Source organism: Papio anubis, chromosome 3 (assembly GCF_008728515.1).
Source record: "Papio anubis isolate 15944 chromosome 3, Panubis1.0, whole genome shotgun sequence".
NCBI lineage: Eukaryota > Metazoa > Chordata > Mammalia > Primates > Cercopithecidae > Papio > Papio anubis.
This window is the reverse complement of record NC_044978.1, coordinates 102,466,104-102,478,162: the sequence shown is the minus strand read 5'-3', so window position 1 is coordinate 102,478,162 and position 12,059 is coordinate 102,466,104. Positions and strand designations below refer to the sequence as shown.

The following is a 12,059-nucleotide window of genomic DNA, read 5'->3' as shown; positions in this document are numbered from 1 at the left end:
TCATGAAATTGAACATAAAAATACAGCTGCTAAGAAACAGGAATGTTAGCTCATAAATAATAAATAATAAATAAATCTTGGGTACTTCAAATAAATTTCTCTTATTGGAAGATCATTTTATGAACACAATTGTTGCATTATCTTCAACATAAGGTTTAAGAAATAGTCACTAAAAGTTCACTGAATGCTAGATAGGATATTGAGCACTATGTGTAGAAAGATATATTACACATGTCACTAGTCACTGTGATGCCAGGAGTCTATGAGGGAGAGCGATATATGCAAATAAATATACATTATATACAGTAATATTCTCAAGTATGAGGTATTAAAGCAACTATGAGAACAATGAGACTAAAATGACTCACCTAGGAGTATTAATGATCACATCCTAGAGTCTAGAAGAATCAGTAGGTAATTCCCAAGCAAACAATGTTAGGGTAAGCTTTTCAGAAGGAAAGAATATTATATAAATAGGCATGAGGGCATTCAACATCATGATTCATTTAGGTAAATACAAAGAGTTCAGTGTGGATAGACTGACAATCATGAATCACCAAAATAGAGAGGTGGCAGAAGAAAATTGCACAAGCCAAAACATGAAGTGCCTTGTATTCCATGACATCGATTCTGGCCTGTATCCTAGATGTATCCATAACAGAATTTTAAGCAAAGTAGTCATAACAAAAGTCAGATTTATATTTCATTCTGGGTGAAACATAGAGACTGGACTGAAAGATGTAAGCAAGGGATACCTGTGCTCAATTAAGGACATTATCTATTTAAGTGATACTTCTTTCCAACATTTTTTAATCTTTACCATTTGCCAGACACTTCACATATATTAGCTCATTACATTCCCATCAGAGATGTATGAGTTAATTACCATTATCCCACTCCTGTGTGAGAAAAAAGAGTTGTATAAAGTTAAATGAGATTTTAAGAATAGTACACATAAGAGTAGGAATGACTTTAACTTCTATTGTACTCTTTTTATACTCCAACAAAAATCAAAGAGAAAATATTCATGTTTGTTAGCTTTTATGTAAGCTCATATTCAACATGAATCTATCTGTGCAAAACCAAACTTACGAGGAAAATCTTCTTTATTTTACTTGGCATGGCTCAGAGAGAAAAAAATGTTTTCTCTTTTAACAAATTTGATTTCTAATGATTTTATTTAAATAAATAACCTAATATATGCAATTATATATAATATATACATACAAATATGTATAGATTTACATATATGTAAATATTACTGCCACCACCACTACCTTCACCATCACATGTAACAAGACAAACCTTATGATGTTCTGCAACAAATAAAAATGGTAGGAGTGGATAAGATTTCAACAAGGGAATTTAGCAATGATTATTTTAAATATGACTAAAATAGCCCTATTCAGCTCTATGACATGACTATTGTTCAATGGAATTTTTAAAAATTGGAGTATTATAAACAAATTTCTATGTAAACTCTCTCTGAGTAATATTCTGCATTCTCACTTTGTAAAACAACTTTCGTTTTATTTAACATCTGAATCAAAATTTTTTTCTTGTTTATTTTTAAAACGTTAGATGGAAAATGAAATTCTAATACTGCCTTCAAAACTGATTTTTTAAAAAAAATTAACATTAAATTACTAAGTAATGGCCAAATTAACACAAATCAGATTTCATTACATGGCATTAGCAGCTAATTTATTGAAATCATTATGTCTGCTGTTAGAAAGAGCCATATGCCAACTCCAGAAATAACAAGCTTCAGAATCAGGGTCATTGCCTTCATATTTGCCTATGTGAATACATTAATTGATCTCATGTGCATATTAAAATTAAAACTGCATTTTTCTTGAATATTCCCTATGAAGTTTGTTTAGCATTATGTTACTAAGACAAATATTTATTTCTAGACAATTTCTTTTGCATATGTAAATTGACTTACATAAATCATTATTAGTTACATGTTTTCCTATTTTCTTTATATATCAAGTGTGATATTTTCTTTTTTAGAAATGCATTATTTTATGCTTGCTTCTATCTTTATCCTCTATGCAACGACAAGTGTAATAATTCAGCAGTTAATTCTGATATGCTTAACTTACTCCAAGGTAGAATGAAATAAATTATTAATAGCTAATCAAAAAATATACTGACTACTAAATTGTTCTAAATTTATCAAGTTAAAAAACATATTTTAAATATTTTTCCCAAGCATTTTTAATAAAGTTTGTTGCTGCTAATATTAAAGTTTAAAGAGTAGTATAATAGAGATTACTAGATCCATATTGGTTTTATTATAAATTTTATTGTTTAATTATATGGCACCTGCAGTATGTATCACAAAAATCTTGAACCCACAAATTACATACAAGATTAAGTTTGATACTACATGTGCACAAAAACTAAGTAATAAAGGTAAATTGATACGTCACTGTGTATAGCTAAGTTTATATTATGTGATACTGAACTAAATTGATGAGATGTGCCATTGTTCAAACATGAGGTTTTTTTAATTTATATATTTTCTTGTCATTAGACAAGAAAGAGGCAATTATAGCATAATATCATATATCACTCTGAGGCAAATTTCAGGGTGATCTATAGAAAATCAATGCCTATTTCCCCACTCCCACACTAAAAACTACAAACGTAAAATTCCCTACTAGCAAGGCTTCTGTAGAATATGTGTGTACGTGTACGTGTGTTTATGTATTTTTGTGTCTGTCAGTTCTGTTAAGTCTACCAGATATGAAAACTACATAAGAAAGTAGGAAATTAATTAGTTAAAAAGTAAAGATATTCACTAACATAAAGAAACATTTCCCTGAAAGATAGTATATAAAACTTTGAAGTGAACTTACACATGAAAGGGGGATATTCAGGAAATAAATATATATTTAACAAAAAGAGGTTGGATATAAATTTATTGAGTTTTAACTTATGGATGGAAATTAAATTCTAAAGAACATCTTATAGAGTAAATAACTTTTCTTGAAGTCAGGTAGCGTGATGCCTCCAGCTTTGTTCTTTTGACTTAGGATTGCCTTGGAGATGCGGGCTCTTTTGGTTCCATATGAACTTTAAAGCAGTTTTTTCCAATTCTGTGAAGAAACTCATTGGTAGCTTGATGGGGATGGCATTGAATCTATAAATTACCTTGGGCAGTATGGCCATTTTCACGATATTGATTCTTCCTATCCATGAGCATGGTATGTTCTTCCATTTGTTTGTGTCCTCTTTTATTTCACTGAGCAGTGGTTTGTAGTTCTCCTTGAAGAGGTCCTTTACATCCCTTGTAAGTTGGATTCCTAGGTATTTGATTCTCTTTGAAGCAATTGTGAATGGAAGTTCATTCATGATTTGGCTCTGTGTTTGTCTGTTATTGGTGTATAAGAATGCTTGTGATTTTTGCACATTAATTTTGTATCCTGAGACTTTGCTGAAGTTGCTTATCAGCTTAAGGAGATTTTGGGCTGAGACAATGGGGTTTTCTAAATATACAATCATGTCATCTGCAAACAGGGACAATTTGACTTCTTCTTTTCCTAACTGAATACCCCTGATTTCTTTCTCTTGCCTAATTGCCCTAGCCAGAACTTCCAACACTATGTTGAATAGGAGTGGTGAGAGAGGGCATCCCTGTCTTGTGCCAGTTTTCAAAGGAAATTTTTCCAGTTTTTGCCCATTTAATATGATATTGGCTGTGGGCTTGTCATAAATAGCTCTTATTATTTTGAGGTATGTTCCATCAATACCAAATTTATTGAGCGTTTTTAGCATGAAGGACTGTTGAATTTTGTCAAAAGCCTTTTCTGCATCTATTGAGATAACCATGTGGTTCTTGTCTTTGGTTCTGTTTATATGCTGGATTATGTTTATTGATTTGCGAATGTTGAACCAGCCTTGCATCCCAGGGATGAAGCCCACTTGATCATGGTGGATAAGCTTTTTGATGTGTTGCTGAATCCGGTTTGCCAGTATTTTATTGAGGATTTTTGCATCGATGTTCATCAGGGATATTGGTCTAAAATTCTCTTTTTTTGTTGTATCTCTGCCAGGCTTTGGTATCAGGATGATGTTGGCCTCATAAAATGAGTTAGGGAGGATTCCTTCTTTTTCTATTGATTGGAATAGTTTCAGAAGGAATGGTACCAACTCCTCCTTGTACCTCTGGTAGAATTCAGCTGTGAATCCATCTGGTCCTGGACTTTTTTTGGTTGGTAGGCTATTAATTGTTACCTCAATTTCAGAGCCTGCTATTGGTCTATTCAGGGATTCAACTTCTTCCTGGTTTAGTCTTGGAAGAGTGTAAGTGTCCAGGAAATTATCCATTTCTTCTAGATTTTCTAGTTTATTTGCATAGAGGTGTTTATAGTATTCTCTGATGGTAGTTTGTATTTCTGTGGGGTCAGTGGTGATATCCCCTTTATCATTTTTAATTGCGTCGATTTGACAAGGCTACAGTAACCAAAATAGCATGGTACTGGTACCAAAACAGAGATATAGACCAATGGAACAGAACAGAGTCCTCAGAAATAATACCACACATCTACAGCCATGTGATCTTTGACAAACCTGAGAGAAACAAGAAATGGGGAAAGGATTCCCTATTTAATAAATGGTGCTGGGAAAATTGGCTAGCCATAAGTAGGAAGCTGAAACTGGATCCTTTCCTTACTCCTTATAAGAAAATTAATTCAAGATGGATTAGAGACTTAAATGTTAGACCTAAAACCATAAAAATCCTAGAGGAAAACCTAGGTAGTACCATTCAGGACATAGGCATGGGCAAAGACTTCATGTCTAAAACACCAAAAGCAACGGCAGCAAAAGCCAAAATTGACAAATGGGATCTCATTAAACTAAAGAGCTTCTGCACAGCAAAAGAAACTACCATCAGAGTGAACAGGCAACCTACAGAATGGGAGAACATTTTTGCAATCTACTCATCTGACAAAGGGCTAATATCCAGAAACTACAAAGAACTCCAACAAATTTACAAGAAAAAAACAAACAACCCCATCAAAAAGTGGGCAAAGGATATGAACAGACATTTCTCAAAAGAAGACATTCATACAGCCAACAAACACATGAAAAAATGCTCATCATCACTGGCCATCAGAGAAATGCAAATCAAAACCACAATGAGATACCATCTCACACCAGTTAGAATGGCAATCATTAAAAAAAAGTCAGGAAACAACAGGTGCTGGAGAGGATGTGGAGAACAGGGAACACTTTTACACTGTTGGTGGATTGTAAACTAGTTCAACCATTATGGAAAACAGTATGGCGATTCCTCAAGGATCTAGAACTAGATGTACCATATATGACCCAGCATCCCATTACTGGGTATATACCCAAAGGATTGCAAATCATGCTGCTATAAAGACACATGCACACGATGTTTATTGCAGCACTATTCACAATAGCAAAGACTTTGGAATCAACCCAAATGTCCATTAGTGACAGATTGGTTGCAAGAAAAATGTGGCAATATGCCACCATGGAATACTATGCAGCCATAAAAAAAGGATGAGTTTGTGTCCTGAGGACATGGATGCAGCTGGAATCCATCATTCCAGCAAACTATCACAAGAACAGAAAACCAAACAATCGGTGATGTTCAGGAACCACAAATAGACTGACTCAGGAATGTAACACCATCACACACCGGGCCTATCGGAGGTGGGGGAGGTGCGGAGTGACAAAACCGAGCTACCCGATAAATGACGAGCTGATGCGGCGCAGCACACCAACAAGGCACAAGTATACATATGTAACAAACCTGCACGTTATGCACATGTACCCTACAACTTACAGTATAATAATAATAAATAAATTTTAAAAAAAATAACTTTTCTTAAAGATCACATGGATAGATGACAGATTATGTAGAGATAGACAAATAGATTTTTTCAATAAAGAACAAAGCTTCCTAATGGTAGAAGGACAGCCACGTATATTAGAAAGCTGACACAGCTGTACCTTAGGAAACCTGATCTCAAAAAGTTATATATCTACTCAGAGTATCAGCTTGCTATAAAATAATGCAGCTGGACTTAGTTCTAAATTCTTCTCCAGCTCTTAAGCTCTATGAATTAAGGCCAGTCTGTCCTAAAGAGAAGAGAAAATTCATGACTGAGTTTTAGGTGCTCATATGGGTTTCAAAAACTTCAGTTTAGATTAACTGCATAACGGAGCAAAGGAGTGCCCATTCCTTTCTCGCCTCTACTTCTTTGCTTCCTCCTCTAAGTCATTTGTTTTCTAATAGGACAAAATTCAGTTCACTCGTTGGGCCACATTAGTAATAAGTAATCATACGAATCGGTGTGGACCCATTATTCTTCTGTTGTTTCCATGTGTTAAGATGAGGGAAGTGAGTCAGGACCCCTTGGATCCCATTTAACTGATTTTCTTCTCTTTTTATTATTCTCACAGGACCACTCAAATGCTTGTCCAATTTCACCACATGGGACTTCGGTGATAATGAAACTGGAACTCCATAAAAATTCAGTTACTTATTGGTCTTTAGGTAACGTCAAGTGTTCCAATCTTTTTCCAGTAAATCTTGGTCCACAAGGGCTCAGCAAACCCTCAGCAAAATGGTATTTATTTCTTATTTGCTGCTTTTCCTAGAAAGTTAACATTCTACAAATACTTATGGATAGAGATGACCATGAAGAATGATTTCAGGGACATTTTGCTCCATAGTTTTGCAACGTCTTTATTTTAACAAAACTTCCTCAACTCATTACGCAGCTGTATAGCTCTTATTTTATTTGGTCAATGAAATATTTCTATCTTTATTTGTTGGTAACCAATTCAGTCGCCACCCCCTAATCAGAGGGCTTAGCCTGTGAACCAGGCTGGTTCAATCACAGTGCCCAGTGTCTCTGGCTATACTCACTTGTTTATATCTGATACGTGTGTAAACGGTGGTCAGAATCCTTCCTACTGAACAGTGGCTCTTCTCTGGGGTCTCTAGATAAAGTGAATGTAACTGTCAGAATCAATTGCCATGTTCGCTTTGTAAATCAAGTAAGGTTGGATATATGAGGGTCACTCAGATGGAGTAAATACTTTGGAGTCACTGGGTCACTTAGATCCCCAGATGCATACTGGGGCCTGCACCTCTTCTTTGACTCAGTAAAAAAATCACTATCCCTTCAACATACTCTTTTAGCTTAAATTTCTTTTCAAATTATATTTTTGACACTAGCATCGGAATTGTCATACTATCTGCTAAAAATTTAAATTTTTACCCATAATTTAAAATGTTTAACATTTATTGATTATGTCATTTTTTTAAATTACCTTTTCATATCCTGTACCCTTTTTTCCAGTTGTAAAGTTTAATATTTTCCTCAATTTAATGTAAGTGTGTGTTTTTTTTTTTTTTTTTTTTGAGACGGAGTCTCGCTTTGTCGCCCAGGCTGGAGTGCAGTGGCCGGATCTCAGCTCACTGCAAGCTCCGCCTCCCGGGTTTACGCCATTCTCCTGCCTCAGTCTCCCGAGTAGCTGGGACTACAGGCGCCCGCCACTTCGCCCGGCTAGTTTTTTGTATTTTTAGTAGAGACGGGGTTTCACCGTGTTAGCCAGGATGGTCTCGATCTCCTGACCTCGTTATCCGCCCGTCTCGGCCTCCCAAAGTACTGGGATTACAGGCTTGAGCCACCGCGCCCGGCCCCAATGTAAGTGTTTTTTAAGGATGATATATATGATAAAGTTATCAACTCTTTTTAAGCTATCCACATTGAAATTGTGTTTTCTGCTTGTCATTTACATTTTAATATATTTTTTAAATGCAATATTATTTAAAGATTTTTTATTTTCAAATCTCTAGAATGGTTTTCCTTGAATTATTTCTCACTCATTTAGGGTACTTTTGGAGATTTGTGTTAATGCTATTGAACGGAGAATATGACTTTTTTATACATACATATATACACAAATATGTATATTCCATCTATCGAGATTAAGCAAATAAAATGCAGAAAATTTACCTCCCACGTATTTTTTTCTGGAAAACAATTAATACGAACCGCAAGAGAAATAAGTTATCCATGGAAGTTTTGGTATATATACATACACATGTATCTACATATATGGGAATATTCCTTTGACATTGACTTAAAACAAGCAAATTGCTTTCCTTTATAAGATAACATTTAAAACTTCTCAAGATTCAAGTTATTACAGTCAGAAATCTCATTAAATTATCTCTATCTCAAAAATGCGTTGAGTGTTCTGTGAAGGAACACAAAAGTAAATAAATCCAAAGAGCTTCTGAGAATGACAGCAGAGAAACACCAGCAGTCAACAGATTGGAATAAATTTTTGAAAGACAGAAGACTGATGGGAATACCTAGATGGATATATTACAAAAGAAGGAGCCATCTCTCAATATATTCAACAGCAAAAATGCTGCAGTGAAGCTAGGAGTGTTTACACAGTGCAGATTCCTAGAGTCAAGAGCTAAAGACAGCAGGTATGAGAGGTGGCTCAGAAATGATGATGACCAAGGGAGAGTCACTATGAAAGACATGCATGTTCAGGTTCCTCCCACTGTTGTGCATCAGGAAGCAGTGTTTAAGGTCAGATATATGTTGATGGGTATGTTGAGGAGGATCCATGGCTCCCAGAGTGAGTGAGGGTGTATTGTCATTAGTCAGACTGGCCTTGTTTTGGTATTTGAATGGGTCTTAACTCATTTGTTGACCTGTTCTATACATATAACACACTCCTGGATATTTCACAGTAAACCCTTAAAACATCACATACACAAAGAAAGCAAACATCCCTCTCATTCAAGAAACAGTCCAGTAACAGCAGAAAAAATTTCTGCAACACACCTAAAATAATTTACCTGGTCCTTTATTCATGTTTATTAATGACCAATTAAGATCAAAAAAGTGTAAATACTAAAAAATGAAACAGCTAATCCTGAAGGTAAAGCAATAGAATTAAGGTTAGAGAATAGAATGTAAACAAATAAATAATAAACTACTTTTAATTAAAATCTTCAGACAGTTCCGATAAGATGGTTTCAATAAAATATATAACTGTCTGCTGGGAATTTAGGTAACAGTTATGTAAAATTTAAAATATGCTTAATGAATATTTAATCTAATAAAATGTTTGGAATAGGAAGTAAAGAACTATTTTAGAACATAGAACTAAAAATACAAATAGATGAAAAGTGGCACAAAAAGATTAGCAATATGGAAGAATAATCATAAAATATTTAAGTATGGGAAGAATGAAAAAACAGGAGGGGAAGAAATTACCGAGGAAATAGCAGAGGGAAAATTTTCAGAGTGGAAAATAGAAATTTATGTCTTCCGATTAGAAATGCCCACCTTGTGTCAAGAAGGTTGAATTTTTAAAAGCCTATTCCCACCCAGAGATATCAGATAAAAATATATAAGGTGGGGAGAAAGGAGAAAATCCCCTAAAAGTTTCCAGAGAGAAATAGCAAGTGCCCTACAAGGAAAGGAGAACCACAATGAACATTTGGTTTCTTGTCGCCTCCATTGGACACTAAATGATATTATATCCTATCTACGGAGAGTGAGCAAATAAGATGAAGAAAGTTTACCTCCCATATGTTTTTTTTTTCTGGAAAAAATAATATAAACTGCAGGAAAAATAAATTATCCATGGAAGTTTTAGACATGTACTTTAGAAAGGAGTATATATGATATTCCCAGAGTGAAACCTATTTAGCAAGTCTAAGGAGGAGTCACTATCAGAGCATTGAAGGAACCATTATTGATCAACCTTAACTGATTTTAATAAGGCATATAATTCTTGGGTCAAAAACAGAAATACAAGTAGAAAATCCAAGGGAACATGCAGAGCTCTAAGTAAGAAAGACAGTGCAAAGCAAATTAAAATATAAAATGATTTTGAATGATGGATAAAGTATAAAAGGGAGAATCGTTTTGGATCCTCAAAAGTTTTTTTTCTTTAGTTGTAAAAGTTCAGTGGCATGGATCCATATTTCCTCTGAGGATCTACCTGGTTTTGAAATAAATGGTATTTCCATAATCTTAATATGGCCAACACTAAGTTTCAGCTTTTAAGTTTCACAGTCAATCTGTAGTGAAAACATGAAAATCTGTAATAATTACAGACCAGAATGCAAAAGACAGAATTTTTTGAGGAAATTTTTGAGGAATGCTGACAGACATGGGAGGTAGAGTGGGAACAGGATGGAGTAAGTTGAGGTACCGAGGTTAATGAACCAAGAAATAGAGTTTTAAGGCCGAGCACGGTGGCTCACGCCTGTAATCTTCCATCACTTTGGGAGGCCGAGACAGGCAGATCACGAGGTCAGGAAATCCAGACCATCTTGGCTAACACACTGAAACCCCGTCTCTACTAAAGATACAAAAACAAAATTAGCCGGGCGTGGTGGAGGGGGCCTGTAGTCCCAGCTACTCAGGAGGCTGAGGCAGGAGAATGGCTTGAACCCAGGAGGCGGAGCTTGCAGTGAGCAGAGATGGTGCCACTGCACTCCAGTCTGCAGCCTGGGAGACAGAGCGAGACTCCGCATTAAAAAAAAAAAAAAAAGAAAAGAAAAAAGAAAAAAAAAACGTTTTAACTATATTCTCTTAAATTATATAAGCAACCAATATAATTAATATTTATTATAAAACACGGAGAAAAGGGGAAAGGAGATTAATTGAAGTTAATCATAATTAATCTTGAGTAAATGAAGTCAGTAGCTAATGCTCCATAGTTGATCAAACAAGAAATAGTGGCATAAGCTTATAATTAATATAATGCAGATAACCAACAGAAACACTGAAATCAGAAACAGTAAAAAACTACACTGAAAGAGTTCGAGTGGACAAATATTCTGGACAGGGACTGTCACTGAACGTCTTTCAGAAAGTGAAATGTATACCTTTGCATGTCCTAATTTTATAACAATAAAAATGAAAATGAATGGTTTTTTAAGAAAGTTTGTTTTCCCATTATTAAAAGAATTTACTTTTGCCATATAACTGTTTTTTCAACATTCATAGGCTACATGGAAAAATTATAATGGAGGCCTAAATGTAAGTTAATTTAAAAATCTACTTATTAATAAGCTCAATTAATAAATGATGTGTTAATTTTTATCTTTTGCATTTAGAGAAATAAAATATGAATTACAAAAAAAAGCATTTATGGTAATTAAAAATTACAAAGGTAAATTCAGTTTACATGGTGGGATTATTATACATTTAGTGTGGGTCTCTATATTTTATTTATCAACATTCATGTTTAATGTGACTCCCAATTTTAAATGATGGCCATGAAAAATATAATAGCTTTTCATCAAAAGGAGAAATGTCTTGTATAGGTAATGATAATTTTCAACAAGTTTTGTTTTGCAGTCTATCCAATTAATTATTATCTATATATACACATCTTAATCAGAAACTTGCTCTAATTAGGTCTATCAGAATGAAAGTTTTAGCAGATATCTTGACAATTATTAGGATCTGTTGCCAGGAGGGGGAAAAAAAAAAAGACAGAAAGTGGAAGAGGAAGAAGTACAAAATATCTGTTTCAGTAATTTAATTCCAAAAGAGCCAGAGTTCCAGAAACATGAGTAAAACCTGAGATTTTTAGGAGGCCCTCCAAACCTGGTTGACCCCACACTGTTATTGTTGCTGCTGCTGCATCTAACACATATATCAAAGATCATCTATAGTGATCTGTAGAGCACTGAGCAGCACTACAGCTGCTCTCTTAAAATCAGAAAGTTTGAATAGAAGACCTAAAAATTGAACCTGAATGACACATGACTTTCAGTAGAATCTGCAGCACATTGGTTAAGAATATGAACTCAGTTTGACTCCTGACTCTATTGCTTAATGGCTAGGAATTAAGCTCTCTGGGACTCCTTTTTCCAGTCTATGCAAGAGAGATAATCAGACACATACAAACTATATCATGGTGGCATTGTGAGAAACAAATAGAGGACGCATGAAAAGTCACTTGAAACAGTGTCTGACTCAGTTGATATTTAATTATCATTTGTTCATTACAGAAAC

The 12,059-nt window shown here is 34.6% G+C and overlaps 2 long non-coding RNA genes across 3 annotated transcripts in view; one reads left to right on the top strand and one right to left on the bottom strand.

Moving 5' to 3' along the window:
• LOC108585959 overlaps positions 1-638 on the bottom strand; it is a 33,314-nt gene extending 32,676 nt beyond the window's left edge. Inside the window, exon 1 of one of the 2 annotated variants that reach the window (XR_001902585.3) lies at positions 369-638. This is a non-coding gene — a long non-coding RNA (uncharacterized LOC108585959). The remainder of the gene's footprint in view (positions 1-368) is intronic. The other variant, XR_001902587.3, reaches the window with a different exon arrangement.
• Positions 639-696: 58 nt separating this feature from the next.
• LOC108585960 overlaps positions 697-12,059 on the top strand; it is a 50,780-nt gene continuing 39,417 nt past the window's right edge. The window contains exons 1-2 of the long non-coding RNA XR_001902588.3: positions 697-740; positions 6,448-6,614. This is a non-coding gene — a long non-coding RNA (uncharacterized LOC108585960). The remainder of the gene's footprint in view (positions 741-6,447; positions 6,615-12,059) is intronic.